The sequence below is a fragment of the Emydura macquarii genome, unplaced genomic scaffold, assembly GCF_026122565.2.
Source record: "Emydura macquarii macquarii isolate MOO-44397 ecotype Brisbane River unplaced genomic scaffold, CSIRO-AGI_Emac_v2 contig_2422, whole genome shotgun sequence".
NCBI lineage: Eukaryota > Metazoa > Chordata > Testudines > Chelidae > Emydura > Emydura macquarii.
The window spans coordinates 36,899,792-36,922,424 of record NW_027132559.1 but is presented as its reverse complement, the minus strand read 5'-3'; the positions used below and the strand labels follow the sequence as shown (position 1 = coordinate 36,922,424).

Here is a 22,633-nt window from a genome sequence, read left to right as displayed (position 1 = left end):
AGTTGTGAGATATAGCCCTGCAAACTGTCCAGAACCAGTATCTGCACTGAGCCTTCCTTTACTTGTTTTGGGAGATCCATAATAAGGCATGCACATCTGCCTAGACCTTGTATCTTTTGAGGTTCAAAACCTCTCTCAATAATCTGATTGTTTATTTCCCACTTACAAGATGTACTAGTTGGAACCATTTTTAGTCCTCTTACCTCTGAAGTTGTTTCCTTTTCATGTTTCCACACTAAATAGCAGAAATCCTTTTCTGCATAAACATATATTGCTATTCCACCTCCAATAGTTATTGGATACAAAAGGGTCACATTTGGGGGTAGAGGGTGGGGTAGTGGTGACACAAAAGTAGTGTTCCCCTTCACATATAGTTAAGCCATACATCACATTCCACACTTGTCCCAAACAAAATATAAGACGATGGAGGTTCATGTTTTGTCTGTGGGAAAACCACAACAAAACTATTACTGCCATTACATTTTCCTTTCTCTCTCTGGTTCACCTTTCCATTTCTTGAGCTGGGAGCTATGGAGCCATTTTTTAAATTTTCTACCATTTTTATCAGAGAGCTCCAGCTCATAAACAGTGGGACCTGCTTTATTAGTGATGGATACCGGACCCAACCACCTTGGGCACATATCCGGTCTCAGAGTAAAATTGGTACATCACTCTTTCTCCTACAGCTCATTCTACTGTCTTCAGGTTATCACCTAACCACTTGTCCATACTCTGGATGTTGGCTTTTGGTTGATGGGCAACACATTTCTGAATCTCAGTAACACTGTCCAATGATTTGGACATGAACTCGTCCATCTTTAGCCTTGGCTGAAGTGAGTCTGGTGGGACCCAACCTTCCACCCACCATAATTCTGGTGTCCTCATTTTTCTCCCAATTAAAGCCTGGTGGGGGGTGAACCCATGAGACCTCATGGTCGATCTAATGGCCATAAGAATGAAGTGCAGTTTGGGATCCCAGTCTTTGTTGGATGTACACACCAGTTTCCTCAGGGCTGTCTTCAATGTTCGGTTGGATCTTTCGACCAACCCTGATGACTGTGGGTGTCTGGTGATGTGCAGCCTTTGCTGAATTCCTAAGGCCTGGCATAGGTGTTTTTTTGACCTCCCCGATGATGTGGGGCCCTGGTCAGAGTTCATAAACTCAGGGATGCCATACCTGGAGAACGCCTCATTCAGTAGGTTTTTGCTGTTGTCCTGGCCATGTTATTTGAAGTGGCATAGCCACTTGCTAAAGGAGTCAATAATCACCAATATATACTTCTTTCCTCTTCCCGTTTGGGGAAGGTGTCCTATGTAGTCCACCTGGACACGTTTCCAGAGACCCACTATTATTTGATGTTTCAATGACCCTTTGATTATCTAGCTGTCAGCATTGTTGCTGGTGCAGTTCAAGCATCTGTTTATAAACTGTTCAACATGTCTTGACATATTGGGCCACCATGCCACTGCCAATAGCCTCTGCAGTGTCTTCTCTTTACCAAAGTGGCCTTGGTGGTGCGCCAGCTGGACCATCTCCTTTCTCAAACAGGTAGGTAGGAAAAGGACTGGAACATCTTCTCCCATTTCTTTCTTTACTGCCAGGACTACTTCCTCTTTGTTCTTGAATACCCTCCATTCCTGGTATTCCTGTCTGTCAAGGATGTCCTGCACTTCTTTATATTTCTTTTGGAGCTCAGCAATGTCTGAAATGTCTTTTTCCTTTCTATGTCTTTGCATACATGTGGGAATATTATTGTCATTTGACTTTTCCCATGTTATCTCCAGGCCCAAACATGCTGCTTCTTTGGCCAATTTGTCTGCTTGCTGGCTTAGTCTAGAAGCTAATGAGTCCTTTTTCACATGAGCCTTCACTTTGTGTAAGTAAGTGTTGGCAGTATGGTCTTTGGCCACTTTCCATGCATGATATAAGTATTTAGAGTGGACAACTGGTTTTCTATCTCCGGTGGTCATGCGTTGTTCCAACCACACTGGCATCCAGTCAATGAGGGCTCATAGGACCCATTCTGAATCTGTCACAATAATTAAATCTCTCTCTGGATCGGTTTCTAACAACACAGCCACTACTGCCACCACTTCTGTGGACTGCACTGATGCTGGTTTTATCGTTCCTTGCAGCATCTTGTCATCTCCACTTTTTACATCAGCATACCCAGCGATGGACCTTCTGTTCAGGTAATAGCTGCTTTTGTCCGTAGCCCAAATCTCTGCGCTATCTTGATTCGAATCCTCAAGGGTTTTTCTTACCTCAAACGGTGACTTGCTTTCCATAAGGTCCTCACTTGGTAGTGGATGTTCATGTTCCTCACCCTGGCATAGTAAGGCATAAGGAATCATGGTCGTTTGCTTTGTCTTGTCCAGAGTGATCTCTCTATTAATCAATGTGAGGGTCCATCCAGCAAGTCTTGTATTCAGAATTCGTCCTTGGTTCACCTTGCCAGACAGCACATACTTAATCAGTGTATGTGAAGTTCTCAACACAATGGGAGACAGTCTTATTATGTATTCCCAATGAGTGATAGCTCATGTCAACGCTAGGACCTCTCTCTCTTAAGGAGTGAATCTTTTCTCGACCTCACTGAGGTTCCTTGACTCATATGCAATAGACTTTTCTCCTGTTCCACAGTTTTGGGAGAGGACTGCACTGATGCCCTCTGTCGTTGCTGAAAGCTGTAAGATGAAGAGAGTCCCTTCCTTGGGGTAGGCAAGCACTGGTGTGGATGCCAATGCCCTCTTTAATTTTGCAAACCTCCTTTGTTGGGGTTCTTCCCATGTCCAATCTATATCCTTCTTTAAAAGATGGTACAATGGTTTCGCAATCACAGAATATCTCTCTAAAAAATCTCTGGAGAACCCAGTTAGCCCGAGGAAAGAGCGTAATGAGCTGACATCCTGAGGAGCCATCAGTTTCCCTATCAGTTATATCCTTTGCCTGTCTGGGCGCCTTCCTTCTGTTTCCAGGTTTACACCCAAGTAGGTAACCTGCTGCTGGACCAATGGGACCTTACTGGGATTTACCAGGAATTCAGTCTCCTCAGTCTGTCCCAGTATTTCATCTAAGGCTTTGAGATTCTCTTCTTTGGTGCAAGTTGAAATCAATATATCATTGACATAGGAAATGATGCTTTTCCTGTGTCTCGGGTCCCTCCACATCGAAGGTGAGTTGTGTAGCTCTTGTGGAAGCCGAGTAAAAGCCAGTTGCCTATTCCCAAAAGTAAATGTTAGCTTGTACCAATCCCTTTTATCTATCGTGATGGAGAAAAAGGCATTGGAGAGGTCCAGAACAGAGATCCATTGGGCTCCTGCCACAATGGTGGACATTACGTCCTGAAATTTAGCCACTACTGGAGCCAACCTTGGCGTCACTTGGTTAAGCTCCCGGTAGTCCACTGTTAGCCTCCATGTGACACCGTCTGCCTTCTTGACTGGCTATATCAGTGAGTTGCATGGGCTTTGCACTTCCCTTAGTACCCCCTGCTTTAGCAGCAGCTTCATTGTTTCTTTCAGACTTTCCTCAGCTTGCTGCAGGTACTTGTATTGCCTCATTGGTCATGGATCGGGACCTATAATCCTTGCAACTCTGTCAATCTTGCCACACTGAAAATTTATTATTGGCAAAGGCAGGGAGATGTCTCTGCACAATGTCAGCTACATCTTGCTCCCATTTCAGGAGGGAAACCTCCAATGGTGCTTTTACTGCTGCCACCCTATGTGATGCAGCTATCACGTATGGCTCTTGTTCCTTTCCCTGTGCCAATCTCTCTCTATTTGGCAGATCCATTACTGCTCCAATCTGTGTTAGGCATTCATCCCTAAAATTCCATTTCCATCTAGCTCCTGCAGCCTGAACTTGGAGCTACACGATGCCAGGACCAATGGTGCACTGCAAAGGGGTGGTGAAGGGCATCAAACTATTATTACCATTAAACCCATCCACTCCTCAATAGGTACACAATTTACTTTTGGGTTGTTCTGCATACTCATCATGGGTACAGCTGCTCCAGCATCTACCAGAAGTTTCTGCTCTATAATACCGAACTTCTCTCTAAATGTGGCTACAGTCACTGGTCATCCCCATGTGTCTTGAATGACTGGAGCAATGAGTCTTAGGGACGACGGGGAAGCTCAGCCCTCTCACTGGAGATTCAGTCAATCTGGATTACCACCTTCATGAGCTGCTAATCTGCTCATTAGTTCACTGGTCTGCAGACCATCTCTCTGTTCAGGCTCCTCATATTTCAAGAGCCTTCTCCATACTATGCCATGCAGCTCTTTGCTGTCATCAAGCTCTTGTTCCTCTTTGGAATGTTTTTGAAATCTCCTTGCTGGAGGAGAGAAGGGTTTCTTAGGGTAAGTCTCTTTCCCTTTTCTTTCAGTCTCTTTGTCTGCTTTCACAGCAGCAATCTTTGCTGGCTTTCCCTTAAATCCAGCAGTCTGTCTATAGGGTTCTTTCTTAGGTTCATAAATATCTCTCTTGGTATTAGGTAATGCTTCTCTATGTAATTCATAGGCAGAACTCACCCTTTCTTCTACCTCCTCCAGAGTCTGCAGGTGGGCATCTATGGCTCCCAGGGTGACCCTTAAGGTCGGGAAGAGTCCCTTGATCAATTCCTCCTTAAATTCTGGAGTGTCCAATTGATTTGCTCCTGCCATACAGAAAAGAGCCTTTTTCTGTAGGATGTAGCATTCAGGTCTCTCGTAACGGGGTTTGCCTTTCGGTATAAATCCTTCCTACGAGGCTGGATCCTGGCCAGTAGAAGGTGTACAGTCCCTTAAGCAGCTCGATATTATTTCTTAAGGTGGCCATCTGGATCCCATTTGACAAGGCCCCAAAATCCTCTGGGATCATACACTCCCTAGCTAGTGCGATTAGATCATCAGCGTTCATGTCAGTCATGTCTCCCATTCGGGCAATCCAATCCACTATCGTATTCTTATTTAGTGGGCCCATGGTCTTGTCCATAGCTCTCATCTGTTCTGGTGTGTGCACCCAGAACTCCTGGCGAACCTCGTCTGGCCTTTCTGCCCCTACATGTTGGATGACCATGGTAGTCACTGGGTTCATGGGGACTACACCAGGGCTATCGGGTCTCAACCTGCCCATACCAGCCTCCTCCCGTGGGCTGATGGCAGTACAGGGTCACTATAGTTTGGCGGGAGAATGCTCTCTAATAAGCTCTAGCTTATGCCTCTGCTAGACTTAGAGCTCATGATAGACTATCACAGCCTGTGTCGGCTCCTAACCATACCTTTTGTTTCTTTTAGTTCAAGGGACAGGGCAGCTATCCTTTTCTCACAGATGGAGTGATCCGCTCCAAATCTGCGGCCCTCCTTAATTTCTTTCCAGAGGCATTTCACCACTGCCCTGGACTCCTCCAGGTCAGTGGGGTCAATTTCCTGAACTCTTTCTCCCTTGCTGCAAGGGACCGAGTCAAATCCAAAACCTGAATCTCCAACTTGATTAGTTGGGTACCTTGGGTAAGGTCCTTTCACTCTAGGCCATTCTTCCCTTTTCAATTGCTCAGCTGCCTGGGCCTTTTTTTCCTTTTGTAACTCAGCAATCTGAGCCTCCCATTGTGATACTTCCCCCTGAAGCTGGTCTATTTGGCTCATCAGCTCCTCAATGCTTGTGCTTAGCTCTCGGGCAACCATGTTCAAGCCATACCACAATGCCCTCTTCCTTTCCTTTTTGGAAGGTCACAGCTTCCCTGCCACAAAATCCTCCCACCTGTCACACAGATCTTTATATGCCGTAGCCCCCTTAAACAATCCTGCCTCCCAGGGATTCTTTCCCTTCCCCAAATCATGGAGGCAAGAGTTGAGGCTTCCTTTATTTGTTGTCTGAATCTATCCAGATGCTCCAAACTTCCGGACTACTCTCATGGCGCTGGTCAGACTTCTTAGCAGGGTCTTACCACGCTGTCCCCAGGCACTACCTAATTTGCTGGCTAGCGTATGCCACAAGCATATTGCTCTTTTACTTGGAGCTATCCTGCCCCTGCGTGCTGCTTGGTGCTTCACCAGCAGCTACCCTGAAGCTAGGCTTCCCAAGCAGCGGCTCTGGTGCCTGCTTCACTCTGCAAGCTGCCTGCTTGCTTGCTTTCCAGTTGAGGGTCTGGTGTCTCTGACACAACAGCCTGCTACACCCAGCTATCACGCTGGTGTGAGCTGGAGACCACTCGATCTCCTGACAGTGGCACAGGCCGAGTTCAAACTGGTCACAGCAGTGAGGACTTGGTTCCCCTTGGGTTGTTGCACCCCTCCTGTGTTCATAGTGTCCACTATGCCACACACCCCAGCTTTGGCCGTTACACAGCCCAGTACCCAACCTTTGGGAAATCTATATCGGGGGATCCCTTGTCCCCGTAGGCCTGCCTTCATTCCGACTATTGAGTCAAAGGCTCCACCTTACCCTGAGGAGACCCACCTCCAAAGCTGCTGGCTGCTCTCAATTTTCCAGTGCAACACAAACAATTCTTCCAAAACTCAACCCACCATGGGGTTAGTCAAATCACTTCAGTGTCCCTTTGTGGTCACCAATTTTGTTCTGCCAAATTGAATTTCTTAATTGGTTCGCCTTGACAGTCCGTATCTATCACTGGAGTGACTAAACGCAGACACTTGCGAACTGTAAACAAACAACAAGTTTATTTTCGGGGATGATAACAGCAAATGGGATAAAAAGAGACTGGACAAAATTGTTATAAAATGTATCCCAAGAAATTCTAATGAATATACACTGGTGTTGAGAAATATGGGAGTTAAACTCCAGGCTCACTACCTCTGAACTTAACCCTTGGTTCCCAGGTTTAAACAGTAAAGTACTGTTTGTCTTCTTCGCCTCCAGGGGATGTTGGACACGATCCAGATCTTGGACCTCCTGGACCCAGTGACTGGAATACAGTTTCGATCAAGTTAAGTGTCCTCCTTCTCCTTTTCGTCCTCATCTCCAACACCCATGCAAATAAACGGACAGCCGCTGCCACTATAACAGACAGCCCCAAGCCATTGGGCTTGTCACCTTAAATGGCTTCTCTGAGCCTGGGCTAAGCCAATCATAGGGCTGGAATCTTCCTGCTCAGAATCTACCTGCTGCACACAACAATTTACCTCAGGTTTGTTCTGCCTTGCAGTTGCTGGGCAGACCTCAGTCTCTGGCATTTTGTCAACCCTTGGCATATTGCCAGCCTCGAGGTGGAATTCATGTTTTTTCCCAAAATGGAATCCACAATCCTATTTACAAACATACATAAACTCTTCCCTATGCTAATGTATATTCAAAAACATATAAATCTCGGTCTAACAAGGGGTATGGAAAATCTTCCATATGAGGAAAGATTAATAAGACTGGGACTTTTCCGCTTGGAAAAGAGACGACTAAGGGAGAGATAAGGGAGGTTTATAAAATCATGACTGGTGTAGAGAAAGTAAATAAGGAAGTGTTATTTACTCTTCCTCATAACACAAGACCTAGGGGTTGCCAAATAAAATTAATAGGCAGCAGGTTTAAAACGAACAAAAGGAAGTATTTCTTCACATGATGCACAGTCAACCTGTTGAACTCCTTGCCAGAGGATGTTGTGAAGACCAAGACTATAACGGGATTCAAAAAATAACTAGATACATTCATGGAAGATAGCCATTGATGGTCCTATTAGCCAGGATAGGCAGGGATTACTGTTTGCTAGAAGTTGGGAATGGCCTATAGGATGGATCACTTTGATTACCTGTTCTATTAATTCCCTCTAATGTCACCTCACATTGGCCACTGTCAGAAGCCAGGATGCTGAGATAGATGGACCATTGGTCTGACCCAGCATGGCTGTTTTTATTAGCCTCACAAACAACATGCAGCTATACATTAACAGCAAGCATAAACAGGTCTCTCTGTGAAGAATGCAAAGCTACAATGTTCTGGTTGTAAGAAGCAGAACAATGTGGACTTGAAACCAAACAAATAAGTGAAGAATTACTTTAATTTATAATCTGAATAATTTGATTATTTTTGAGGTAGTGGAGCAGAGAGTAACCGTATTTCAAAACAGCAGAGATTTTATATTTTGCTCATCAAGGAAGCTTAAACAGTTCAACTCTAATAGTGTCTTCTGATCTAAATGTTGTTTCTCCTCTCTCATTTCATTTACATTTGAAATTAACTTCTGTATAAACTACATGGAGAATAATATAGAGAAAAATAAATGACCATTTTCATACTTTTGAATCAAGAGTGATTGTAAAATCAAGAGCCTATAGAATATATTTCCAGGTGATTCTCTGGCAAATCCCATTTTGCTTTTTGTTCTGTATGGCTGGACTGGAAGCTACCACTACAGTTACTGGTTTATATCTCTTACAGTTTTGTTGATGATTAATATTTTTGGGAAAAGGGATTTGCAAGCTTTTGTGTGTTATGAAGAATTTGTCTTCATCATTGTGCTACTTTTTTGAGAAGACTGTAAATGAGTATTCTCAGAGGTCCTCACACTTTTTGGGTGCTAGCAGCAAATTAGTAATAGTACAGATTTTCTTAGCTGACTTGGGAGTTATTTTTCCAAGATGTGGATGTAAATCTGCTGCATCCTCTTGACAACCTACTACCGCAGACTCCCTTTAGGAACTGATGTAGGTTCTAGTGACATATGATCTTCAAGTGGAAGTGCCTTAGCACTGCCTGTTCATACCCCTAAGATTCAGTGAAAAAGAGGAATAAAGAACTTGAGCTAAGATTACAGTATTTGAAAATGGGATGACAGTGCAGCTTGCTTCAGTTGCCTTCACTAACGGATGACAACAGCTTTCGTAAATGAAAAATTCAGTATATTTTTAGTAAATCAAGATATACTTTATCCTATACAGAACCAAAATTATTGTTGTAACCACTTAAACATTTACAGTTTCACTCAGTATTGTCTCTTACATTGTTTTATAGTACTAGGTGGAGGAATTTTGGAAAGTTAACTTCTTTTGTTTTTGTTGATTTCTCAGGTACTGGGGCAGCTTGACTCAATAGTACAAAACTAAAGTTTATTTCTATTAATGATCAGCAAACACACAGCGAGAGCAAACAAAGAGCAGTTAGTTGAGCCTGCTTTTTTGGACATAATTCTCTAGATATACTCCAAGAACTGCACATAAATTAAATTAATTTGCTGCTGGCTGTGCTTACAATTAGCAGCAAAGTTACAAATATCTTAACAGATCTTTGCATGGATGTAACTGGGAGCAACACTTGGAGCGGTTGTGTTTAAATTAACAGTAACATGAAAAATCTTTCACAGCTACTTGCCACCTTTTAAACTTTGTATCTTTAATAAGAGAATCTGAGAACAAGAAAGCTCCTTAATGAGAGAAACTGAGATTGAGAAAGTCACACAAGAGCAGAACTAAACCATAAAAGGAAGCTAAACTGGCATTTTGGTGCCAAACACTGTGCCAAATCATTTCTCCTTTTAAGTCAATTGCAAAATTCCTGCTACTTCTTTAGGAATAAGATTTGTCCTTTAGGGCCACAAACTACAAATCCTTATCAAGGCAAAAGGCCTTTGAAGTAAATGTGACTGCAAAGGTTTAATAGAGGGCAGAATTTGGCTCAATGTTTTCTCTTTGCATTTTAAGCATGTTAAATCTCTTTCATTTAGGATGGTGATTTACTAATTCCTAACACTATTTTAGTCTAGAAAGGATACAGTAAGTTGTGTACTTCTATATTTAAAAAAAAAAAAGTTTCTTAGCAACATGGGGCTAGATCCTTCATGCATCAGCCCTTTAACTAGGCCTGTTGGGGGAGATGGTTGGGAGATGCCCGGGTAATCTCTACACCTGATTTTAACATTGAGAGGGAGGAAAATGAAATAGGAAAGGATAAAGCAGTGGGTATGAGAATGGACATTAAGAGAAACGTGGTTCAGATACCAGTCTAGTAGGTGATACTGGAGCTAGACGAATCGTGTAAGGAATGTGAGCAAAGCCAAACGGCAAAAAAAAAAAAAGATGTTTGTACACTAATGCGAGTAGCCTGGGTAACAAAATGTAGGAACTAGAGCTACTGTAAGTGAAACCAGGTATTATAGGGATAATAGAAACATGGTGGAATAGTAGTCATGACTGAAGTACAAATACTGATGGGTATGTGCTGTTTATGAAAGACAGAAATAAAGACAAAGGTGGTGGAGTAGCATTGTATATCAGTGATGAAGTAGACTGTAAAGAAATTAGAAGTGATGCAATGGATAAGACAGAGTCTATGAGGGCAAAAATCACATTGGGGAAGAAAACTACTAGAACTTCCCGTGGCATAGTGCTTGGGGTGTGCAACAGACCACTGGAATCCAATTTGGATATGGATAGAGACCTCCGTAATGAAGTAAATACTACTGGCAACTGTGTGATTATGGGAGATTTTAATTTCCCAGATATAGACTGGAAGATTAGTGCTAGTAATAATAATAGGACTGAGATTTTCCTGGATGTGTTAGCTGACAGATTACTTCATCAAATAGTTGCTGAACCCATAAGAGGGGATGCCATTTTAGATTTGGTATTGGTGAGCAGTGAGGACCTCGTAGAAGAACTGGTTGTTAGGGACAACCTTGGTTCAAGTGACTTTGAGCTAATTCAGTTCAAACTAAATGAAAGGATAAACAAAAATAGATCTGTGACTAGGGTCTTTGACTTCAAAAGAGCTAACTTTAAAAAATTAAGGGAATTAGTTAGGGAAGTGGACTGGACTGAAGAATTCATGGATCTAACAGCAGAGGAGGCTTGGAATTACTTAAAGTCAAAGTTGCAGGAACTATCTGAAACCTGCATTCCAAGGAAGGGGAAAAAATTCATAGGCAAGAGTTGTAGACCAAGTTGGATGAGCAAGCATCTCAGATAGGTGATTAAGAGAAAGCAGAAAGCTACAAGGAGTGGAAAATGGGAGGGATCAGCAAGGAAAGCTACCTCTTGGAGGTCAGAATATGTAGAGTTAAAGCGAGAAATGCCAAAAGCCAAATAGAGTTGGACCTTGCAAAAGGAATTAAAACCAATAGTAAACAGTTCTATACCCATATAAAGAGGAAGAAAACAAAGAAAGAAGAAGTGGGACCACTAAGTATGGAGGATGGGATGGAGGTTAAGGATAATCTAGGCATGGCCTAATATCTAAACAAATACTTTGTCTCAGTTTTTAATGAGGCTAATGGAGAGTTTAGGGATAGTGGCAGGGGGGCTAATGGAATTGAGGATATGAATGTAGAAATTACCACATCCGAGGTAGAAGCCAAACTCGAACTGCTTAACTGGACTAAATCATGGGGCCTGGATAATCTCCATCCAAGGATATTAAAGGAACTTGCACGTGAAATTGCAAGCCTATTAGCAAGGATTTTTAATGAATCTGTAAACTCAGGGGTTGCACTATATGACTGGAGAATTGCTAACATAGTTCCTATTTTTAAGAAAGGGAAAAAGAGTGATCCGGATAATTACAGGCCTGTTAGTTTGTCCTCAGTAAGTAAGGAAAGTGTTGGAAAAAATTTTGAAAGAGAAAATAGTTAAGGACATCAAGCTTAACGGTAATTGGGACAAAATACAACATGGTTTTACAAAGGGTAGATCGTGCCAGATCAACTTGATCTTTTTTGAGAAGATAACAGATTTTTTAGACAAAGGGAATGCAGTGGATCCTATTTACCTACATTTCAGTAAGGCATTTGATACGGTTCCACATGGGGAATTATTAGTTAAATTGGAAAAGATGGGGATTAATATGAAAATTGGAAGGTGGATAAGGAACTGGTTAAAGGGGAGACTACAACAGGTCATACTGAACGAAGAACTGCCAGCCTAGAGGGAGGTTACAAATGGAGATCCTCAGGGATCGGTCTCGGGACCAATCTTATTTAACTTTATTATTGACCTTTGCACAAAAAGAGGGAATGTGCTAATAAAGTTTGCAGATGACACAAAGTTCGGAGGTATTGCTAATACAGAGAAAGACAGGGATATCATACAAGATCTGGATGACCTTGTAAACTGGAGTAATATTAATAAGATGAAATTTAATAGTGGAAAATGCAAGGTCATGCATTTAGGGACTAATAACAAGAACTTTTGCTATAAACTGGGGACACATCAGTTGGAAGTGACAGAGCAAGAGAAGGACCTGGGCGTATTGGTTGATCACAGGATGACTATGAGCTGCCAGTGTGATGTGGCCGTGAAAAAAGCTAATGCGGTCCTAGGATGCATCAGACAAGGTATTCCCAGTAGAGATAGGGAGGTGTTAGTACCATTATACAAGGCGTTGGTCAGACCTCATCTGGAATACTGTGTGTAGTTCTTGTCTTCCATGTTTAAGAAAGATGAATTCAAACTGGAACAGGTGCAGAGAAGGGCTACTAGGATGATCTCGTTTAGGAGTCATTTTTCTTCCCTCTAGGGGATATAATCCTGCTGTATTCTGCCTACAATTGACTCTTGCTGCCTCACTTCAGGCATTGTCCATTCAGCACTGCTTAATGATCCTGATCCTCAACTCCCTTGGCTCTGGCCATAAATTGGGTGGAAAAGGAGCAGAGTTTGAGGTTGATTAATAGAAACAAAAGTGACTGCCCTTTCAAATCAGACTAGAGTGAGCAATTTCTGCTGACCTGCTCAATCTGGAATGCAGGTGTAGTGCATGCCATTTATAAACAAATGTTTACAACTGCTTGTAGGAGAGAGAGATCTAGTTTTCACAAGCCAAACAATATGTCTTTCACTGGCTAACACATTTTCTGGCTATTAAATCAATACAACTACTGTTCTGAAAGGGAAGGAGAGAGCTAATGAGGACAATAAGCAAAGTACTAGAATATATACTGTAGATGTTTATATTAATGCTGCAGAGGATAGCTAATAATCATAGGACTTTCAAGGCTGTCTACAGTGGCTCCAAAAGGGGCTATTGCAGCATCTGGAGATTGCTAAATGTAGTGTGATCTGGACACGCCCCTTCCCTGCCACACCCACAGTATGTATAATCCCCAGTTTTAAAGCTTCCTGTGAGAACCAAGAATCTAGCTGGAAGGAAAGTTGTGCACTTACTGTATTGGGACTGATTTAGCTGTGAAAAAAAGGGCTAACACTGACAGTTCATCAAAATAACCAGCTTGAATTCATGCTAACAAATAAAAGGGATTTTCTTCTATTGAATGCTAAATTTCAAAGGACGCTGTCAACATAAAGCCATGTCCAAAAATATTGTACCTACTACCATTATAACTAACTCCTGAGATTATTATGGAGAAAAAAGTATTTTTCTCTCTTTTTAGTTGACCGTGTGCATTACGCAGCTCTTTGCATCATTAGTTAGCCCCAATCCTGCGCACCTCCCATGCGGAGCCCCACTGGTGTTAATGTTGTTCTGTGGAGACAAAGGGGCTTCTCCAGCCAGACTAATTTGCTAACACCACAAATACTGCCAGTTTTCCCTTGTTGTTTGTGTGGATCTTTTACATAGGAAAGGGGAAATAGAGACCTTTTAAAAATATTGTAAAAGGAGATTGTAAAACCACAGAAAAGACCGGGGGACTTAAGTTGCAGGTACAGTAACAAACTATCTTAACTACTATTATTAACTTTTCATAGTTAAGTGACTAGATTACAAGTTCGAGAGACAAGGTGGGTGAGGCAGTATCTTTTATTGGACCAACTTCTATTGGAGAGAGAGACAAGCTTTCAAGCTTACACAGAGCTCTTCTTCAAGTCTGGGAAAGGTGCTCCGAGCGTCACAGCTAAATGCTAGATGGAGCAGATTGTTTAGACTGTGATACCCAGACCTGAAGAAGAGCTCTGTGTAAGCTCGAAAGCTTGTCTTTCTCACCAACAGAAGTTGTTCCAGTGAAAGGTATTACCTCACTCCCTTGTCTCTCTAATATCCTGGGACCGACATGGCTACCACTATACTGAATAGGTTACAAGTTGACAGTGTCCCTTTGTGTGTCCTAAATATTTATTTATTTGATGCAATAATCAAGGTTGCTGGAATGCAGTGTCCTTTATCATCTTTCCTGTGTCTTGGACTCTGTGAAAATGTAGTAGTAATAGTTTTTAATATTCACAACAGCTTCTTAGTTGTACATCCAGATGAGGGAAGGCAAGGACAACTCTCTTTGAACTGGAGACATTCTCCCTTTAAAGATTTGGCTGCTGTGTTATTTTGATTTATTGCCTTTGCTTACCTTGGGCAACATACCAAGTCCAATCCTGCAATGTTCCTATTGTTAACTGGTGCTTTTACCTTATCTCTTGATAATAGATCAATCAAATAGGTTTCATTTTAAGAGTTAAAACTGTAATGTGCTGTTCTGCCTATTAGATAAACTAGTTCAGTCATCGTTAATGGAAGATAAATATCTAATTACTCAGGCATTGTGAAGAATCTCTGGATCTGATTCTCTACTGCCATGTGACTTCTGTAGTCAATTACACCTGTGCAAATTGGGTGTAAAAAGGTCTGCCAAATGAGAATTGTCTACTCACACGCACCAGTAGTGACACTTATACAAAACCGCAAGGCAGTGAAGAATCCGGCCCTATATATTTAAGCGGCGCTTTCCTGAGCAAGACACCCTAGTACAAGTTCATCAGAGATAATATACAGATTTTTAATGTTTGGTTTTAATGTTCCTGTGTGAAAAATTATATTATTAACTTAATATAAATATGTTCATTACTTTGGCGTCAGTTTGCTAGAAACAGAGGACTCCACAGCCAGATTCTGCTACTTTTACTTCTGTTGAGTAGTGCCTCCCCGATAAATCAATGGGACCAGTTATAGAGTAAGGTCCAATGCAAAAGGATAGATTCTTGGGTCTAGCCAGAATGTGCTCACTGCAAGACCCTTGACGGTAGCTTGCAAGGCTGTTCTAACCCACATCTAGCAACAGTGTGTGACAGGGAATCTCCAAGAGGACTCTGGAAATGCCTCCCTTTCATCAGCCACTCCAATACACCAAAGGGGCTGGGAAAGCACAGCATACAGAAATAACATCTTTAAATATGGCAATATGAAAATAAATAATTTTGTCAAATTGTAGCAATTTTGTTAGAAACTTTTAAAGCTGATTTGCACTTCATATAGGCAAGAGGCTTGTATGTAGACTGCCTATTGTGTGACCAACAAATAAAGCAATATTAACCTGGATATTGTGAGCATAACAGAGATTATACACATCTTGACACCTACAAATAAATGTGAACACTAAAGGAGTATATAAATATTAAGGAGCAAGAAACTATAACACAACCTTGAGAAACCCTGTAATGAATTGGATCATAGTCAGAGGAACATTTAAAAAAGAAAATCTGCCAGCATATAAATGGGATGAGAACCAGGATAACAGAGCACACTCACCAGATGTTCCAGGCAAGTTAAAACTTTCTATGATCAATATTATGAAAAGCATCTGAGACATCTTACCAAATGAAGATGTGAAAATATCTGTAGTACTGTTTATAGTCCTATCCATTCTCCTACAGAAAGACCCTATTAAGTCAAGGTAAATTGTACCAAGTGCCTTAAAGTAGTGCTTGTCTGTTCTAATTTCACTGATATAGCAAGTTGAGACTTAGTGTAATAGTGATTGTAGAGTCCTATTAGGGATTAAACTGATAGGAAAAATGCAATTGTCACACAGCTTTGTTATTTTGATGCCACAGAAATATTTTTCCTACACTATTGTTACTGGAAAGGGAGTCAGTGGTCTATTACCTTTGTTTTCCAAATAGATAACACTTGTGATCTTTGGCTATAAATGTTGTAGGTTAAATGGAGTTCCTCTTTAAAATGCATTTGTCTGTCTGCAGACACTACAAGAATAAATTAGTTATGTTTCGTGCAGTATTCTGACAACACCTTTTCAACAGCTCTGAAAATAGAGCCATTTACACACTTTTATTAGTTTGTTACAGTTCAGTACAACTTGTCATTTTGCTAAACTACGTTTGGTGGCTTTTTCCTTCATATAATTTTGTGGGAATTTAGTTTTCATGAAAGATGCCAGATTAACAGCCCTAGAGACTTGACTCTATTTATCCACAGAATAGCTACACTACGAGCAGTGACAGTTCCGCTTCTGTGACACTGCCCCGACAAGGAAATATAATGCTGACCTGAAGGGACCACCCCCAGGGTGTATGAAGGTAGTCCAGACTCATGCCTATGCAGTCCTTGTCCTCTCTGCTGAAATATCCAAAAAGGCGACTAGTCAATTCTAGTTGTAGTGATTAGAGCTGGAACTCCTGGACTCCACTTCCTGTCTGCCACTGTCTCACTTTATGACCTTGGGTAAGTCACTGAGCTTCTGTGCCTCAGTTTCTCCATCTGTAAATAGTGATAACACCCATCATTGTAAAGTATTCTGTAATGCTTGGCTGAAAGGTGTAATACTGTATAATGTAAGGTATTATTATTATATGGTGGACATTTAGCCATCAATCCAGGAAAGCACATGAATTGTCCCACTGAAATCAATGGGGCTACTTATGTGCTTAAAATTTAAGTACTTGCTTAAGTTCTCTGCTGGATTGGGGCCTTATCCAATGAGACCATTACATTCACTTTACATAGGTCACTAAAAGCTATCAGATTGTAACAGCTTTTGGTTACACCTGGGCTGAGTATGACAGATTGAATATCCCTTCAGTAATGCTCAGTCACTAAATCCCTCTAATATAATTTAGTAAACAAGGACACTGTCAAATAATTTAGGCCTCAGATATAGCTTTATCTTACAGCTGTTTAGGCCAAAATTTAAAAAAAGGGGAGCCTACAGTTAGGCTTCTGAGAAGGAATTTTCAAACATGCCTGCGTGATTTAGGAGCACAAGTCTCACGAACATCAGAATGTTGGCCCTAGTGTAGAAAGTACTTCAGATTCTAAGGAACACATTTTCAAAATTATGAAATTGCAGTTGGCAAGTTTTGCTTGCTCTGTTTGCACTCACAGTTCAATTGCGCATACAAATCTGAGCACTTGTACCTGTGCCAATTGGTTTCCAGGTGCAAATCAAACAGTCAGAGGAGATACAAGCACTCGCAACTGTACACACAATTCATTTTGTAGTTGCAAAAAGACAGATTTTTTAAGTATAAACTAAACCTGGTAAAAGGGATATTGGTCTCTAACCTTACTCATAAATATTTTGTTTCTTACTTAAAATGTTTTCAACAACAAAAGCTACAGAAGGGAAGAACTACTACTACTCCTAAAAGGGTATTTCAAAGAATGAAATAGTACAAAACTAGCTAACAGTAACACATACTCTAATGCTGGGTACTACAACAATCATAATACTTAATATGTAAAGCAAAATATAAGTGCTAACTAATTCATCCTTTTAACACTCTGTCAAGTAGGCACAATAGGTGTTGCTATCCCTATTTTACAAATGGGGAAGCTAAGACAGAGAAATTGTCACACCCCTAAAGCTACAGAGGGAGTAAGGATCAGACACACAGAATCATAGAAGATTAGGGTTGGAAGGGACCTCAGGAGGTCATCTAGTCCAACCCCCTGCTCAAAGCAGGACAAACCTCAACTAACAGGATTGGAGTGGAGGAGTTCATGGCTCCCAGGCCTGTCCTTAAGCCATCCTTATCTTTTAGCTTGAATGAAAAGAAAGCTAGTAAAAAAATAATCATTCCCTCATGTGGAATCTAGGTATTTTTTGACACTTTGAAAAACATTTTTTTAGTATATTATTGAGAAATAAGTTTATTTTATTTGGACTAATATAAAAGTAATGTTCTGATTTCTGCATTATGCTTCAGTCTTTTAAATTAGTGGCTGAGAAAAGACAGCTCCTTTCTGTGTGTATCAAACTTGATCATAACAGGGAAAGATGATGGGCCAAATTGACTTGAGCAGAGTAAGGGCTTGTCTACACTTGAAAAGTTACAGAAGCACATTTGTAGCTGCGCCGCTGTGGCACTTCAGTATAAACACTACCTACATTGACGGGGGGAGAGAGTAGCACCTTCCCAAGAGGCAGTAGCTAGGTCGATGGAAGAATTATTTTGTCAACCTAGCACTGTCTACATCAGGGGTTAGGTCGGCTTATCTACATCACTCAGAGGCATGGATTTTTCACACCCCTGAGCAACGTAGATATGCCCAATGTAAGTTCCAAGTGTCGACCAGCCCTGACACAAGGGTTGATTTGGACCTTTTCAATCTTGTAGCAATTTGATCTAAATTAGATTGAATTTATTTATTGGCATTTCTATTGTACTCATTAATGGTGCACCTCGATCCCTTCTAGTCTCGGTATATGGCACATAACAGTCTTGTCTCCTGTGGCTGGGATGCTTTGGTCTGGTTTTGGATGTTGGGTTTGGTGTGTGGGTGCTAAGTGGTGTGGGTAGCCTGTGATATACAGAAGGTCAAACAAGGTGATCTAGTGGTCCCTGATAACCTTAAACTCTATGACATAGACTCCTGTGCCTACATGACAGAACCGCACAGAATGAGATTCAGAATAAGCCAGTGACACTACATTATTATGCTATAGGCAGACTGCAATAATTAATTGTCTCATGCTTTGAATAAGACATAGCCCTTGTCAACACTGAAGGCTGGATTCTCTGGGCTGCTAAGATGACTTTGCACTGTGTAAGTCAGTGGCTGTCAACCTTTCCAGACTACTGTACCCCTTTCAAGAGTCTGATTTGTCTTGTGTACCCCCCAAGTTTTACCTCACTTAACAACTACTTGCTTACAAAAGCAGACATAAAAATACAAGTGTATCAGCACACTATTACTGAAAAATTGCTAACTTTTTCATTTTTACCAAATAATTATAAAATAAATCAATTGGAATATAAATACTGTACTTACATTTCAGTGTATAGTATACGGAGTAGTATAAACAAGTCATTGTCTGTATGAAATTTTAGTTTGTACTGACTTTGTTATTTCTTTTTATGTAGCCTGTTGTAAAACTAGGCAAATATCTAGATGAGTTGATGTACCCTCTGGAAAATGTCTGTGTACTCCCAGGGGTACGTGTACTCCTGGTTGAGAACCACTGGTGTAAGTGACTTTAAAGGAGCCAGATAAGGCCAGTGGAGAATTTCCACCTGGTGTAAAGCTGACAGAGATGGTTCTGTTGCCTTCTACATGAGCTGCGCTCTGAACCCCAGTATAAGGAGCACGAGGGGAGCTGTTGGGTTTAGATGGGATAGTGGAGGGGCATGGCAGGGCATAGCTCAGCCAAGTCTGATATTCCACTGTTGCAAGGGCTGGTTGACCCAGAATCAGGAGAGCCATCGCCATCTGCCTTCAGTCACCATATTCAGCTATGTTAGTGCTGTGCTCAGATGTAGTGGAGGATCAGGGCCTGGATGTTTAGCCACCAGTGAAGCTGGACTTGTGTAAATCCCTAGTGTAGGCACAACATATGCCAATGCAGTATGATATACACAATTTCTATTGGAACAAATTGTACTGCGCCACTATCTACTACACTAGGGGCTTGCACTGCTGCAGTTCCACTGCTGGTTTACAAACTCATTGTAAGGCCTAAGGTCCTGACTGCTTGTAGTCATTAAAAATCTCAAGGGATCAACAAGTATGTTAAACTTGCCTGTGTCCTACCCAAATTCTGGATTCCAAGGCCAGAAGGGACCATTGTGATCATCTAGTCTGACCTCCTGCATAACACTGGCCATAGAATTTCCCCAAAATAATCACTAGGGCAGATCTTTAAGAAAAACATCCCATTTTGATTTTAAAATGTCAATGATGGAAAATCCACTGTGACACTTGGTACATTGTTCCAGGGATTAATTACCTGGTCGGGGGTAGCTGCATTATGCCTACCTAAAATTCCTCCTCATTTGGATAAAGTATTCCTAATTCCCAGCCTTAAAAGTATTGGTTAGCATTGCTGTGCAGGGCCACCACATGGGGAGGGGAGAGGGAAGGGTACACTTTACCAGGGCCCTGGGAGGCCCAGCCTAGGCTGCAACCCACATTACGGGAGGGGGCCCATGTTAATTTTTTCAGTTCCAGAACAAACTTTTATGCTTGGGCCCTGTTGCTGTGCACTGTTAAACAGCTGCTGGCTTCCAGTCCAGAGGTGTCTACATTTCAGTAATGGCCACAGGATGTGACTGTTTGTAAATCAATTTGGCATCTTTCTGGATGAAAGAGGCTTATAAAGTTGAGGCCATTTTTAGCCTCTTAAGATGATAACCTGATAGGAAAATAGGAGTATTTTCTCTTATACAGGAGAGAAAGAGAGAGCAATCAAATCTTATTTTTTTGCAATGTAAAAATTCAGTTATTATAGACTATTAGTGGCTTAAATGCTAATTATTGTATTATTTCATAATGATTAAGTCTCCTCTATAGAATAAGAGACATTTTTAGTGTTCTCCCTCCAGCTCATTCTCATGTGCTCTTTTCTTTGCATGTCAGTGGATTTTGGTTTTTCTCACAATAATCCTTTTCTTTATTCTCTTTTTATAAAAATCTGAATTTGAGAGGTCTGAGCATTGATGAAAGCTAACCGAGAGGATTTCCTAGATATATTGCATACAGATCAGGGGTTTAGTTCCTGTCCTTGTAACAGATTGAACATGAATAGTGTTAGCCTTCTGTAACTCCCCTGGCCCTGAGTATTTTTTATCATTTTTCCTTCATATAATCTCTCCTCTCAAAGGTTCTCAAGCAGAGGAAACAAATAAAATATTTTTTATAGTATAAGAATGCTTGATGTGGCCCACTGCCAGCACCCTCTTTGGGAGATGCACTGTGACAGATTAAGTGAATTCTTGGACCTTGCCTCTTATACAGTTAGCTCCACAGCATCAGACTGTAATGAGGACATAATAATCAGAGATAGCTGCATATTGAAAAACATCTTCCATGAATATTTGCTCATATTTTAACGTGTCTGTTTTGTCCAGGAACACATGCTTTGTACTCACTTTTCTAACGTGTATGTAATTGGATAGTTCTGCTATGAATGTTCAGGGAGCATGATCTTGAATATCACCCAGAAGGTGCTGAATGCCCTCAATTTGCATTGGGGAAAAAAAAATGGAAATTGAAGGCTCTCAGCTTGTTGCAGGATCAGGCCTAATAAGTTAATTTCCAAGCTATGCACATAAGTATTACAGCTGGTCAGAAAATGGTTCTTTTCTACTGAAAAATTTGACTTTTTGTTTGGGGGGGGGGGGGAGGACACAAAGAGTTTTCGGATTTTGCAAAAAATCTCAAATTTTTCCATGGAAAGCAAACACTTTTCATGGAAAAAAAATTGTGTTTTTGAAAACCCAGTTTTCCATAAACAACTGGACTTCCCAGTGTGATGCTGTAGCCAAGAGGGCAAACACAATCACTGAATGCCTAGGCAGGAGAAGTAGGGTAGAGAGGTGGTTTTACCTTTTAATACAGGATTAATGAAACCATTAGTGAAATACTGTGTCCAACTTTGGTGTCAAAACTTCAAAATGGATGTTGAAACATTAGAAAGGGTTCAGAAAACTGCTACAAGAATGAGCTGAGCTTTGGACAACATACCTTATAATGAGAGAATTAAGAAGCTCTGTCTATTTAGTTTATCCAAAAGAAGGTTGATAAATGACTATATCACAGTCCACAAGTATCTAGGGAAGAGATTTCTGATAGGAGATGGCTCTTTAATCTAGCAGGGAATGGCATAACAAGATCCAGTGGTTAAAAGCTGAAGCTAGACAAATTCAGATTAAAAATATGATGCAAATTTTTAACAGGAAGTTAAAATAGTTTAAATTTTTAACTATTGGAACAATGTACCTAGGATCCTGGTGGATTCACCATCACTGTAAGTCTTTAAATCAAGAATGGATGTCTAAAACATATGCTGCATCTCAAATAGAAGTTATGGCTTTGATATAGAAATTTTGGGTAAGGTTCTATGGTCTGTATTATATGATCATACTGGTCACTTCTGGCCTTAAAAATCCATGAATTATCTGAATCACTCAGCTCCAATAATAATACTTTGCAGCTACATAGTGTAACTTTTAGGTGGGCTAAAGCTTACTTCGCTACCTTTCTCCAGTGTCTAAAAACCCGACTCCTAGAAAAAGCACCTGGAGAGCCAGACTTCAGTCTCTCAGGATTTTCCACAAGGAGAGTCAACCTCTCCACATTCAAGTCCCAAAAAGAAAAAAAAAAGAAAAAAATAACTTAATTCTTAAGTACCAACTTTATTTATTATGTTTCTTTTTCATAAGATTTTAGAACAACTTAATTTTTACAACATAACATGGCTACTTTATAAGCCATATACACTATCTTCACAGTTTTACATAACATAAATAAAGAAAACAAATTAAATCTCAACAAGTCAGTCCCCACAGAAACACAGCGAAAGAAACTCAAGAGTTCCCAAAGCTTAGGTTGAGCTCACCTGAGTCCCAGTTTTAGTCTTTGATCACCAAAGTTATACAGTCTGCTGAGTCAAAAGCAACATCTTCTCTCCACTTGCTTGTAGAAATCTTCAGTTGGAAGCCATGCAGACTCTTCCTCCTTCTCTGCTGAAATCACTGAGTTAGCTAGTCAGCTAACCAATTAACCAACCACTCAATTAAGTAT

At 41.0% G+C, this 22,633-nt stretch overlaps 2 long non-coding RNA genes across 2 annotated transcripts in view; one reads left to right on the top strand and one right to left on the bottom strand.

Annotated features, from left to right (window-relative positions):
- Positions 1-6,928, top strand: part of LOC137162155 (uncharacterized) — a 16,546-nt gene extending 9,618 nt beyond the window's left edge. Inside the window, exon 3 of the long non-coding RNA XR_010922310.1 lies at positions 6,866-6,928. This is a non-coding gene — a long non-coding RNA (uncharacterized lncRNA). The remainder of the gene's footprint in view (positions 1-6,865) is intronic.
- The window catches only part of LOC137162154 (uncharacterized), a 26,054-nt gene extending 3,421 nt beyond the window's left edge, over positions 1-22,633 (bottom strand). Inside the window, exons 1-2 of the long non-coding RNA XR_010922309.1 lie at positions 22,449-22,633; positions 16,159-16,369 (exon numbers count right to left, since the gene is read on the bottom strand). This is a non-coding gene — a long non-coding RNA (uncharacterized lncRNA). The remainder of the gene's footprint in view (positions 1-16,158; positions 16,370-22,448) is intronic.